This window comes from Lissotriton helveticus, chromosome 10 (assembly GCF_964261635.1).
Source record: "Lissotriton helveticus chromosome 10, aLisHel1.1, whole genome shotgun sequence".
Classification (NCBI taxonomy): Eukaryota; Metazoa; Chordata; class Amphibia; order Caudata; family Salamandridae; genus Lissotriton; species Lissotriton helveticus.
This window is the reverse complement of record NC_136071.1, coordinates 977,852,293-977,865,762: the sequence shown is the minus strand read 5'-3', so window position 1 is coordinate 977,865,762 and position 13,470 is coordinate 977,852,293.

The following is a 13,470-nucleotide window of genomic DNA, read 5'->3' as shown; positions in this document are numbered from 1 at the left end:
TGTGAGGTTGCAGGGTGTGGTTGTGGCGTTGGTTGGAGTGTCCTGGGCGAGGGTGCCACACAGCTCATCTGTGGTGACTTAGGTCAAGCATCTTTGGGGGATCTGTAGCGGATTGTGGGGCAGTGTGTTGCTTGTCGGAGAACTGGATGCAACTGTTGATATACCAATGAAGGATGGTGGTGGTGTTGTCCTCCAGCCAGAAGTTGCTGTCCCCCAGCCACATGTAGTCTGTGGAGGTGAGGGCCTGCATGCTGATGTAGTTGTTGATGGCTTAGCGGAATTGTGGGTGTAGGCCTGGAGATCTGAAGATGAATGTTAGAGTGAGGGTTGTCAGGGGGTTGGTGTGAAACCTGAAGTGCAGGTGCTTGATAATGCTGAGTGTGTCCTTGGTGTTGTAATGTGACTCTGAGGGTGTACTTCTGAATAAATTGCAATTTATCCTCCTGGATTGTTGGTGATGTCCCTGCGGGTGATCTTGTATCCATCTGTGATGGCAATGTTGAAGTTGTGTGCTGAGGATGCGTTCAACCAGGTTACTGTAATGAAGGCGATGTGTGGGGCTGTTGTGTTGAGCGGGTAACAGAGTCCAATGGCGTGCTGGTAGATGGAGCGGGTGTGCAGTAGGAGGCACATAACCTGGTTGTACGGACATGGTCTGTTAGGCGGGGCAGCGCGGTGTAGGCAGAAGGAGTTGCACCCACAGCATGCAAAGCTGTTGTGTGTGCACTTAGGGGTTACCTGATAGCAAGTGGTTGATTGTCTGGTGTTCATTATTTGGAGGGTGGCTGGAGCATGAGTCTGTTGTGTTATGTGGGTCATGCAAGGACCAGAGTGTCTTGCACTGTGCACATTGCAGGTGCTGACGGGCGCTGACGGTCCTGCCTTTGGCATGGAGGTGGCGCAACAGTGGAACAGACAAGTTGCTGCCTACGTTAGGAATGGGTGGAGGGAGGGAGGAGCTGCTGGGCCGGAACTCAACAGAGAGTAATGAGGAGCGATGGCACAAAAGCACCCCTTCCGTGACCAGGATATGCTGCACGCCACAAGAGAATCCTAGAATTAACGGCACCGACATTTGCTACAGCGCAACATTGTGACGTCATCAGCGCCATGTTCTTGGCTTCATGGTAATAGAAATTTCTCATCAATTTACCGAGGGGGCTTGCAAAGCAGTGTTCTCCACCGGCCCTTAGGAAGCGACGTGACAGTGACATGACATACTGGCACAAAGGGCAGTGCATCCAGACTCACAGGACAGTTGACAGAACATGTGGGACATACGCTGGCCCCCACCTTCACAACATGGTTGTTGGAAATCCAAATGTACTGGCACACAAGATTAAGTGGATGAGCCAAACACATCCTGCTGCACACAGCGAGGCTGCAATTCCCCATAGAGCCTGTTGTTGTGATGTCCCATACAATGTCAATCCGTGGCATCCGCAATGTGTCAGGGGCAAGGTTTACACACATTAATGCCTTCACCAGAGTCCACACTACACTACAGATGACTGTCAAGAAGGGTGACTGTCATGTCAAGGGAGTGGTGCAACATGTAATTTGATCCACGGTGATGAGACATGTATGCATGGTACTACAACATGCACAGAAACAGTTCCCACACATTCCCAAACCATACCAACACCAAAAAGCCTGTTTGGATCTCTTACCCAAACTGACATTTACACATGTCCGTGCATGGAACGCTGATTCAGCCCACGTTGCAATCATCATGAGGAATAGCAGGAGGACAAAGATGAGATGAACAGACAACAGGCACAGCAACCTGGGAATGACAGACACACAAGAGGTCACCGGTAAAAATCTTTGCAAAAGACATGGGCAATTATGAAACAGGAACAATGTAGGACACATGCAACATTCAAGGAAAGTCATTGCACATCACTGTGTGGCATGACATCAGCACTCGTGTGACACATCAGAACACGCATCAAAGTCACTTTGCATACAGGCAGCTGGACACACCCATTGCAACACATGCCACTCAATGCTACAAGCTTGCTCACTCATTCCCAGTGACTCAAAATTATGAGAAGAAGTTGCGTATGAGCTGACTCCAGATATCATCCTCCTCCACCTCATCACTTGCATCGTGACCAAGCCCTTGATTCTCGACGGGTGGATGTTCCTGCTCCTCAGGATCCAGGATGAGTGGCACCGCCTTCTCAACTGCATTTTGTGCAGCATGCAGAACATGATGAAAATCTTACAGACCTTGTCCAGTGCATGTGGGAGGGATCCGCCGGTCTTATTGAGGCACGGGAATCGGCTCCTCAGGAGGCCAAACGTCCTCTCAATCACTCTCCTGGTCTGCCCGTGTGCATTATTGTACCGCTGATCTGCAGCTGTTCTTGGGTTGCGAAGAGGTGTCATTATCGAATGCATGTTGGGATATCCTGAGTCCCCTACATAGATACATCATGTAAATAAGTCAGGAGATGCCGTAAGAGCATGATACTGAAACATACAGGACAAACAGAGTTTACCCACCAACAAGACATGCCCGCTCGTTGCGCAGCTGCAGCATCATTTGTGGCACCCTGCTACGCCTCATGATTAATGCATCTTGTGCCAATCCTGGAAAAAGTGCACAAACGTGGGAAATCAGCATGTTCCCAAGACACACCACAAGGGCATTTATTGAATGGTAATGTTTACGGTTGCGGTAAGTCTGCTCCTGTGCCTGTGGTGGCAACAAAGCCACATGTGTACCATCAATGGATCCAATGACATGTGGCATCCCTCCCAGGGCATAGAAATCACCCTAGACATCTCTCAACTCTTCAGGAGTAGGAAATTTGATGAATTCATCAATGTGCTCCAACATGGCTGCCAAAACATCACGCAGGACACAGCTGAACATCGTCTGTGACATTCCACCAACATCAGCTATGGTTAATTGAAACGTATCTGTAGTAAAAACGTGTAGGACTGCCATCACCTTTATCTTGGGGGTCAGCGCAGTAGGATACCTGTGTTGCAGTTGGAGATGTGGTGCCAGCTTGTTCGTCAACTCCTGAATCAACTGTTGAGTGAATCTGTAATGTCGGATGCAGGCACGTTCCCTCATGGTAGCCAAGTCTGGTAATGGCCTTGGTAGAGGCGGTGCCCTGCAGGACATATTTGGGAATAATGGAGATTAACAGTCAGCCAGCATCAATGGCAATGTACATAGCACATGCAAAACTGCTACTAGACATCAGGTCACTATGGAGTCTGGCGTGTGCAATACATCCAGGACACATATGCCAGCTTGCTGGCACACCTGCGAAAAGCCAGATACACCTGTTGATTGACAAATAAAGATGACATGCCCTGAAATGAGCTGCTGGGCCAGTCTGAGTGAACAGCCCGAGATATCACAGGAGTGACACACGTCACCATACCTGCAGTGGAAGGTTGTCATCCCATCCAGACAGATGACTCTAATGCGCATGCACAGGTCACATGCAATGTCAAATGTACATATCAAACACATTGGGATTAAAGTGTACACGTGACAACAAAACAACACAGCCATTGTCACGACGCAGACATGTATGCCTGGGGAAATATGATGTCTGATGCACACAGACCCAAAAGCCATGGGAATGCATATGTGGCATGGTGTGCGTAGATGTGAAACCATTCCCATCTCAACACAGACCCATGTTAGATGCACCAACAGCATATGCAGTTTATGGAACACAAACAGCAAGCTCAATTTAACACATGACATAAACCTGACATAGTCACATAGGGTCATGCTGAGCGTGACATGTCAGTTGACAAAGTGGTCAGTCCCTGGCATCAGGAGACAGGTGCCGGTAGTGATGTGCCATCTCGGTTTTGCTGTGCATGACAAAATCTGCCTAATGATACACATGAGACAAGTGTCAATGTGATGTGTGCCACATAGTGCCCCATCACACATGAAATGTGTCAACAGGTCATCACACATCGATTGTGCAACAAGATTAGATGCCCTGTGCTATATCCCTGGCTGCCACACCTAGGGCCTGCACATGAAAGTATGCAATGACAAGTACTTTATAGATATCCTTGTGTGAACTGTACCCCTACATCCCTTCCATGTGTGCACCTCGTATCACTATTGTTATGGTGCCATACGTGAGTTTGTGAACTGCACCGTACCCCTGCATTCACATCAGCATGTGAAACGCACCGTACCCCTGCATTCACATCAGCGTGTGAAATGCACCGTACCCCTGCATTCACATCGGCGTGTGAAACACACCGTACCCCTGCATTTGCATCTGCGTGTGAAACGCACCATGTGAAACGCTGCATACCCCTGCATTCAAATCAGCGTGTGAAACGCACCGTGTGAAATGCACCATACCTCTGCATTCACATCAGCAGGTGAAACACAGCGTACCCCTGCATTCACATCAGCGTGTGAAACACACCGTGTGAAACGCGCCGTACCCCTGCATTCACATCAGCCTGTGAAATGCACCACATGAAATGCACCGGACCACTGCATTTGTATCTGCGTGTGAAACGCACCGTACCCCTGCATTCGCATCTGCGTGTGAAACGCACCGTGTGAAACGCACCATACCCCTGCATTTGCATCTGCATGTGAAACGCACCGTACCCCGGCATTCACATCAGCATGTGAAATGGACCATGTGAAACGCACCGTGCCCCTGCATTAACATCAGCTTGTGAAACGCACCTTGTGAAAAGCACCATACCCCTACTTTCCCGGTGTGTGTGTGCATCGTATCACTAATGTGTTGGTGCCATACGCGAGTGCGTGAAACGCACCGTACAGGTGTGTGGATCTCAAAATTAATAAGAGGACACATAGGGGACAAGTAGTAGGCCCTAAATGCATCCTGGGTGTCAAGGATACTGAGTTTTGAGTAGCTATGTGTCCAACAGGTGACCTGTAAAAGTCAGTTGGCCCAAAAAATACAATGTTGCACATGAAAGTATGCAATTACAAGTACTTGATAGACATCCTTGTGTGAACTGTACCCCTATATCCCTTCTGTGTGTGCGCCTCGTATCACTATTGTAATGGTGCCATATGTGAGTTTGTGAACCGCACCGTACCCCTGAATTCACATCAGCGTGTGAAACGCACCGTACCCCTGCTTTCACATCAGCATGTTTAACGCACCGTGTGAAACGCACGGTACCCCTGCATTCACATCAGCGTGTGAAATGCACCGTACCCCTGCATTTGCATCTGCGTGTGAAACACACTGTACCCCTGCATTCACATCAGCGTGTGAAACGCACCGTGTGAAACGCACCATACCCCTGCATTCACATCAGCGTGTGAAACACACCGTGTGAAATGCACCGTACCTCTGCATTCACATCAGCATGTGAAACGCAGCGTACCCCTGCATTCACATCAATGTGTGAAACGCACCATATGAAACGGAGCGTACCTAGGAAGCAGCAGCAGGGAGGACAGTAGATGGCGCTAGTGTGAGATTTTTTCCTCCCAGCCTCCAAGTCACTTCCGACCTCGAGGCTTGCTGAACAGACCTGATTGCTCTGGGCTCCTTGCTCTTCGGCTCAGCGGTTTGCGGCTTGGCGATCTGACGATCTGACAATCTGGCGATCTGGTGCTTTGGTCAGGATTGGATGCACGGGACCAAGCTGACAGGCAGTAATGAGCCGCGGGCCACACAAGCTCTGACATATGCTCAGCGCGGCCCGAAAAGCGATACCGGCTTCTCGGTCCGAATCAAAGTGTGATGGTGTTCTCGAGAGCTCATTGACGTGCCCGCAGAAGTTGAACCTGACAGCATCCTCCACAAGATGCCGAAGACACTGTATGACGGAGTGCAATTGGACGAAAATAATGGATGCCCTTCAGGAAAACAATTTAATGCGACTATAGAACTTTCCTTTTTAAAGCGGATTTTCACAAGCTATTGGAAGATGACTACAAGAGGGCAGATAATCAGTAAAAATAAAGTGAATATGGGCCACGAGGAGCTTGGGGAGAGAGACAAAGCTGAAAAGGCTACGGAAAAAGCGGATCCTCTCAAAAAAGGGAAGAGGGGGGAGTAAAGAAAACAAGTAAATCTAGTGGAGGGGGTAACCTAGCTGCAAACACATCTGTGATTGGGAAAACACTTTCAATTGCCAGACATTTCCCTATTGCTGCAAAAATCCCCACTACCCCCACCCCTCCCGCTGCTGTTATCACCGCCTCTGCTTCTACCCTGGCTTCAGACACTGCCACTAACCTGCCTGACGCCGCACCGAGCTTATGCCAAGACCATGTACTACCGCCACCGCTATGTGAACACTCGCTATTGCAAATAAGGAAATAATTTCTCCAACAACAAGCTATGGAGATGAAACCGCCATTGTTGGTAATGCTGCCTTGGCCACGGCAGTTTCACTAGCCTTAACTGACATCGGAGGCATTCAAAACGAAGGAGCAGGGAACTGGGAATGACCCACAATACCCGGATCCTACAATTGAAAAATTCTACTCTGTCTCAGATGGCTCCTTAACAGGATCAGACGATGAATCAGTAAGCTCCTTTGAAAGCAGCAATTCAGAAGGAGGGCTGAGCGAAAAGCAAAGAATACAGTGAAAAAGGGAAAAAAAAGTCAAACCAGGAAACGAAGCCAGCTCAAATGGGATCACTCAGACCTGCAAGAGATATCATCCCTCAAACCCACAAGGTCTCAGCAAGGCCAAAACTCACAACTAGCTTCTATAAAGGCGGGCGAGCCTTCCCTGATCTCAATCTTAGAATCTATCAATCAATTCCGGGAGGAGGCAAGAACAGAAAGCTTAGCTGTAATAGGGGCCTCAAAAAACTTCAAGGTGGCATTCGGAAATAAAATAAAATATGCACAGACATTGGTGACAGACTTGCCACGGTAGAGGAAAGAACGGAGGTCCTAGAGACAGAGGTGGTGCAAGTAAAAGAACAATTAGCGTCTCATGAGGCACGCTTAACGGATATGATGATCAAACTGGAAGAGCAAGAAAATCGAATGCGAAGGAATAACCTGAGACTACTAGGTATTCCAGAAGGAGTTGAGGGAGAAGATCCTAGGGCATTCATTGTGAAACTCCTCCAGACCGCCTTCCCCTCACAGACTGAATGGAACTGGGATCAAGAGATCCAAAGAGCACACCGCTTTCCTTTTAACTTGAAACAAAGACAAAGCCAAGAGGGCACAAACTCAAACAGCGATAAGCCAAGAGTCTTCCTAGTTTTCTTTGGGAATTTCCTGCTGAGGCAACTAGTATATGATCAAGCCAGACCTAACTCTCCTAAGGTAGTAGATGGGATAAAACATTTCTCCAAACCTGACTTTGGCCCTGCAACCGTTTAGCGGAGATGGCGGCTCCTCCAACTGATAACACCATTTCAATAGCTTGGAGCCCAAGTATATCTGATGAACCCGGCTAGACTGAAAATCAACTTTGAAGGAACAACCTGGGTAGTCCCTTCCGAGATTAAAGCTGGAGAGTACCTGCAAGAACTAACCAAGAGGAAGAGACCATAAATAGCTAAAGATCTGCCTTTAAGATATTCCTTCTCTTTGGGCTCCAGCTAAAATAGGCCTAAGGCTAGCAGGATGAACTAAGCAGGCACAAAGATATCTCTTTGTTATTGATTTTCTTCTCTTAAACTCTTTTTCTTCTCCTTTCTTTTTCACCTATTTACTTACTCCCTCTAACTGATTGGGATCCTTGCGTGGACTGAAATGCTCTTTTGCTTACTCCAGTGCAATGCTGTTCGGCCAATCAATTAGAGATGCCACAATGGGGTGGAGGTAGGGTACTCACACGCGCTCACCAACATTCAGGGTCTCCCTGACTTTCCAAATTTGGGGGGAGTTGGGGGGGGGGGTAACTGGGTCCCGGGAACACACAGGACTAACACTTAATGAGTTGTATTCAATTACTTATGAAGTTAAAGTTCTTTCTTTTTTTTCACACTGTAATTTAGGGAGGTCACATGAATGGGGTACTGAACGACTGAGGGGGTGGGTGACATGGCTGGAAACGGTATCAAAATGAACTATGAGCTCATTAAATAAACTTAAGTTGGTATCTTTAAACACATGCGGCCTGAATGATCCTTTAAAACGACAGAAAGCTGCACAAACACTCCGATTAATGGGGAAAGACATAATATGCCTGCAAGAAACCCACATTGAAGGTGAGATCTCTATTAAACTCCCTTGGATTCGAAGTCATTGGGGCAACATCTCAAGGAACTAAGGTGAAGGGGGTTGGGATATTGGTTAGAAGACACCTGCCGCTAGTGGCAAACCAAGTTAAAGTTGACACACTAGGGAGATGGGTCATTCAAAGCTGTACTTTATTCTCTAAATCAGTATTTACAATTTGCCCTATTTATGCCAGCAAACTAGATGACCCGGGGGCTCTACAACAGGTAAATGAGGAACTGGCCCATTGGCCACTTCCGATTATACTATGCGGGGATCTGAATCTGAACTTACCTAGCACTTGGGACCCAAATGGGAAATGGGTCTCCCAGGGCAGGAAACCTAAAGTGTTTCGGACCTTAGTTGACCTAATAAGCAACCAAGGCCTAAGAGACGTCTGGGCCCATATCAAACCGAACCAACACGGCTTTACTTTTTTTCTGCCCCGCATTTGTCACTAGCCAGGCTAGATTACTTTCTGGTCTCGCCCTCTTTAATCCATGACTGTTCTATTGATGTCCCCCCCAGATTTCTCTCTGATCACAATCCTTTAACTTTAACTATTGAAGGATGGGGTGACCTCGAGGCCACTCCACAATGGACTTTTGAAAAAGCACTATTGTATAATGATGATTATCGCAAACACATATCCAACTGGATAGTAGAATTTTTTAGATTTAATAATGGGTCAGCTCCCATTATGATAGTATGGGACACTTTCAAAGCCGGCATAAAGGCGAGACGCTCCGATTCTCCATCAGGAGGAATAAAAAAGAGAAGCTTCAAATTAATCTGGCACAAGAGCGGATGTGAGAAGCGGAGGAAAAATTAATATCCGCAGTTCAGACGGGCACAGAGGTCGAGGCAGCACAATTAGCGGTATCAATTGCCAAATCAGAGATGAGAGCAGTGATGGCCGAGAAAATAGCAAAATGAAAAAGGAAAAATGCTACGAGCTGGGTGAACAAATTGGCCACCAACTTGCCATTGCCACCAGACAACAAATAACCACCAACGCTATCACCACAATAAACATAGATAATGTGGCAACATCCGATCCCAGTAAAATTGAAGAAGCCTTTATGAGGTATTACGCAGAACTGTATCAAGAGAAAATTGAAGGAAGTGATGCAGATATTCAGGGTAAGATTAGAGAATATTTAGCCAGCGTAACCAGTAATGAGCTCAACCTGAATGAGCGTGAGGCAATGGAAATCCCTCCAATATGGAGAGAAATCTTAACAGCAATGTCTTCCCTCCCGGACGGGAAAGCCGCAGGGACCGACAATATACCTGGAGAATTCTACAAAGTCTTCTTGCAGCAAATAGAAAAAACATACACTGAGGTGGTGAGTTCCATTTTTTAGGGTACTAAACCTCCAGAATCTTGGTCATCAGCTAAGATAATCATATTCCCTAAAAAAGACAAATCACCATTAGAAATGTCAACATATCGGCCCATAACATTAATCAGCACTGACTCAAAAATATTTTCCAAAGTCATCGCTACCAGGCTTGCTAACAATATCGAGGCCTTAGTTTCAAAGTGGCAGCATGGTTTCATACCCAAGAAAGGCACCACGGAACACGTCCGCCGCACGATCACCTTATTCGACGCCGCAGGAGTGTCAGGAGACCCGATCTCATTCATTCTTCTAGATGCAGAGAAGGCATTTGATCGGGTCTCCTGGCAATTTCTATGGGCTGTCATGTGGCAGATTGGGTTTGGACCTAGAATAATTCAGGCAATTCAGGCACTCCTTCTAAATCCCACTGCCAAAATCCATCCTTATTATTGTGCAACTGACAGAACAAATTAAGATCATCAGAGGGACGAGGCAGGGGTGCCCATGTTCATCCCTACTATTTGCTATCTATATCGACCCCCTGATAAAAAGAATAGAGCTCAATCCTTATATTCTACCAGTTAACAGGTTCAGCATGGACACCAAAATCATGGCCTATGCTGACGACCTCGCTATAATTACCCTGGAGCCTGAGACTGCCATCGGGAATTAGAACTAGAAGCACAGGAATTTGGATCAATCTCAGGCTACGGTCTGAACAAAGCAAAAATGCAGATAGTAGTAAATAAACAGATTAACTGGGTAGATAACAGGATAACAGAAAAGGCAAAATATCTAGGAGTTTGTATAGTCTCTGACTTGGACAAAGTAGCCTCCGCAAATCTAGCTCCTCTGGCCGCTACAATGGAAAAATCTCTTCGGAAAGTTGCTAACCTGCACCTTACCTTAGTAGGGAGGTGCAATGTTTTAAAAATGACATTCTTTCCAAAACCTCTATATTTCTTCCGAACCATACCACTTGATTTTAACAACCACTCAATGGCGATATTTGAATGAATATTTACACGGTTTATCTGGGCATACGCTCAGCCAAGGAGAGCATTCAATCTCCTCTCCCTTCCCAGGGCAAAGGGAGGCTGGGATCTTCCCAACCTAAAACTATATTATTGGGCCTCAGTACTGCAGTACTCTAGTGATTCGGGGCTGCCTTCTCCCTACTGTTCACTCCTGGGGGAAAGCGCAAAGGGCTGTTTATGGCGCCAAATGGAATTTGGTTACTATAAACGTGTCGATTTAAGACTCTGATTAGCGCCTACCGAGTATTTAACAATGTCCGCAAGATTTTTGGAATCTCTAAACTAAACTACTATACCCCGGTCACAAATAATGACAAGCTACCACAGATATTCCAAAACATATACTTGCGAGAATGGTATTTAGCAGGGATTAATAAATTAGGGGATTTTTTTAGCTCTGGCCATATCCGAACATTTCAAGACCTACAAGCCTGTTTTAAATTGGGAAATAGCCAGGCCTTTCAGTATCAGGCTATCACAAACTACCTTAGACACAAAACCGGCGGATCCTCCGGCTTTGCCGCAATCGGACTCATTGACAAGTTTACAAACCCTAATCTGCCAAGGATAGGAAGCATTCATTCCACTCTGAATGAACAACGACCAGATGATTTAAACAAATTGACTCTAAATGGCAACTTAAGGTTAATGCCCCGCCGAATGCCCTCCTCTCAGCTCTAAATCTGGCACAATTATACCTTTTATCCTTGAAATTACAAACTCAATTCTATAATACCGCATTCTTCTTGTACATAACACCCAGTAGGGTTGCTAAATGGACTTCCGACCCCGGGGCAAAATGCCCACAAGTTTCAAGTTTATTTTATTTATGTTTACGGAACTCTTTTGAGATCCACATAAAAAACTTATCATTACATTTAAAATATTGAAAAAATGATATTACAATACATAGAATAAGGGATAAAATACAGGATGAGTTAGATACAGAGATTCCTACCTAATACAAAAACAAAAAACATTAAAAAAAATTATACAATTTAAAACAAAACATTTCATAGGGGGGTTGTTCAAGGCCGCAATGAAAGCAGTAGCAGACAAAATATTCAATTGGAGACATATGGATCTTAGCCACGTTCGCCTTTGTGACATTAGAGCTGGGCAATCAAAAATGACATGGAACAAGTCCTGATTTGTCATATTGCAGAGATCACATAAAGCTGATGAACCATACCATCTGGATAGAAGAGATTTCAGAGGAAGTAAGTCTTGCCTTAATAAAAACAATAATCGCCTAACTCCATGAGGAATATTCCAAAAGACATAAGGTTGTGCCGTCCCCACCAGACAAGATTCAATTACTGGAGTGGTGCCTTTTTTTTAATACGATTCTCTCTATCCAGACTAAACCCTAATTCCCAGGAAGCAAACTTCAGGAGGGTTTTCAGCTGATATGAAGATAACAAAAACAGAGTGGTTTCATCTAGGTGTAATTGTCCCACAGCATATCTAAAAAAATTTAGAATTAAAGAATAATCATTCAAATTTCCCAGCAGCTCCATTTTTATAAAATGTCTTAATGTGCCAGGCTCACCCTTTGCCAGGCTGAAGACCCAGCGCACACACCCCGCCAAACCTTGGACCCAGCTACTACGTAGTCCAAATTCCTGTCTAAGAGCAGCTGTAGGACTAGCAGTATTGACAGATAGAAGACTACGAAGGATTTTTCCTTCAGAGGAGTTAAAAAAATTCCAGTATTTTATATCAATTAACTCCATACCGTACTGTAGAGAGGCAGGAATTTTTGCTCGAAATACCTCCAGCAATATCGAGAAATGTCTTCTACCTGTAGCCTTGTATAGAGAAGCCAAACTCTTTCCCTGGACAATAGCTTTCCGGGTGTTATTAGCTATATGAGCTTTTTCGCTTAAATTGCTCGTAACAATTTTGCCAAGAAAAGTGTAGGCTTGCACTACTTCTAGCTTTTGGCCCCCCACAGACCAGTGAAAGTTCGCATATTTAGAATTCTTCCTACCCGTGAAACACATCACCTTACTTTTTACAATATTTATTAACAAATAATGTTTTCTTGCATAATTGTACAACGCATTCAGGCGATTGTTCAACCCTTTAGGCGTTAGGTCAAGAATCAAAATGTCATCTGCATACATAAGACATACGATTGGGGAGACCCTAGTTTTGGAACTATACCTGTACTGGCGGAAAGAACCTGGGGTAGATCGGCTATATAAAGGGAAAATAGTGAAGGAGCCAATAGGCAGCCTTGCTTTAGCCCATTAGCAGTTGGAATGATGCTAGACAGTCCTCTGTCCCCTCCTAGCAATATTCTGCACCAGGTATCTGAATGCAAGGCACAAACTAATCTAAGAAGAGTAGTTGGCATCCCTAAATCGTGTAACTTTCCCCACAGCAGAGTTCTCTCCACTTTGTCAAAGGCTGTGGAGGCAAAATGCCCACGCTGCGCTGTGTACAGTGCAGATGCTGTACACATGTTTGCCACCTGCCCTAAACTTCAACCATTAATCCAAGAGATACCATTTTTTTTAGCAATATTCTCTTACCAGATATCCAACTTTCACCCTATACGATCTTGTTGGGGATATATGGTCAAATAGACCCAAAAAACGGTGGCGCATTAATCTTTGTTGCAACGACTATTCTACGGATCTGCATAGCCTCCTACTGGAAAGACCTGAACCCTCCATCGTTTGGTCAATGGCAAGCGAGGTTATTTGCCACATACAGACTGGAGCGGGCTTTTTACTAAAAAAATAAAAAAGGCCAGAGGGTAAAAAAACGGGGTATAACTGTTTGGTGTCCTATGACTAACTGGATTGAGGCAATAAACCACTAAGTTTTCTTTTTTCTTTTATCTTTCCAGCAAATTACTCACTCTCTTCTTCTATACTTGCTGG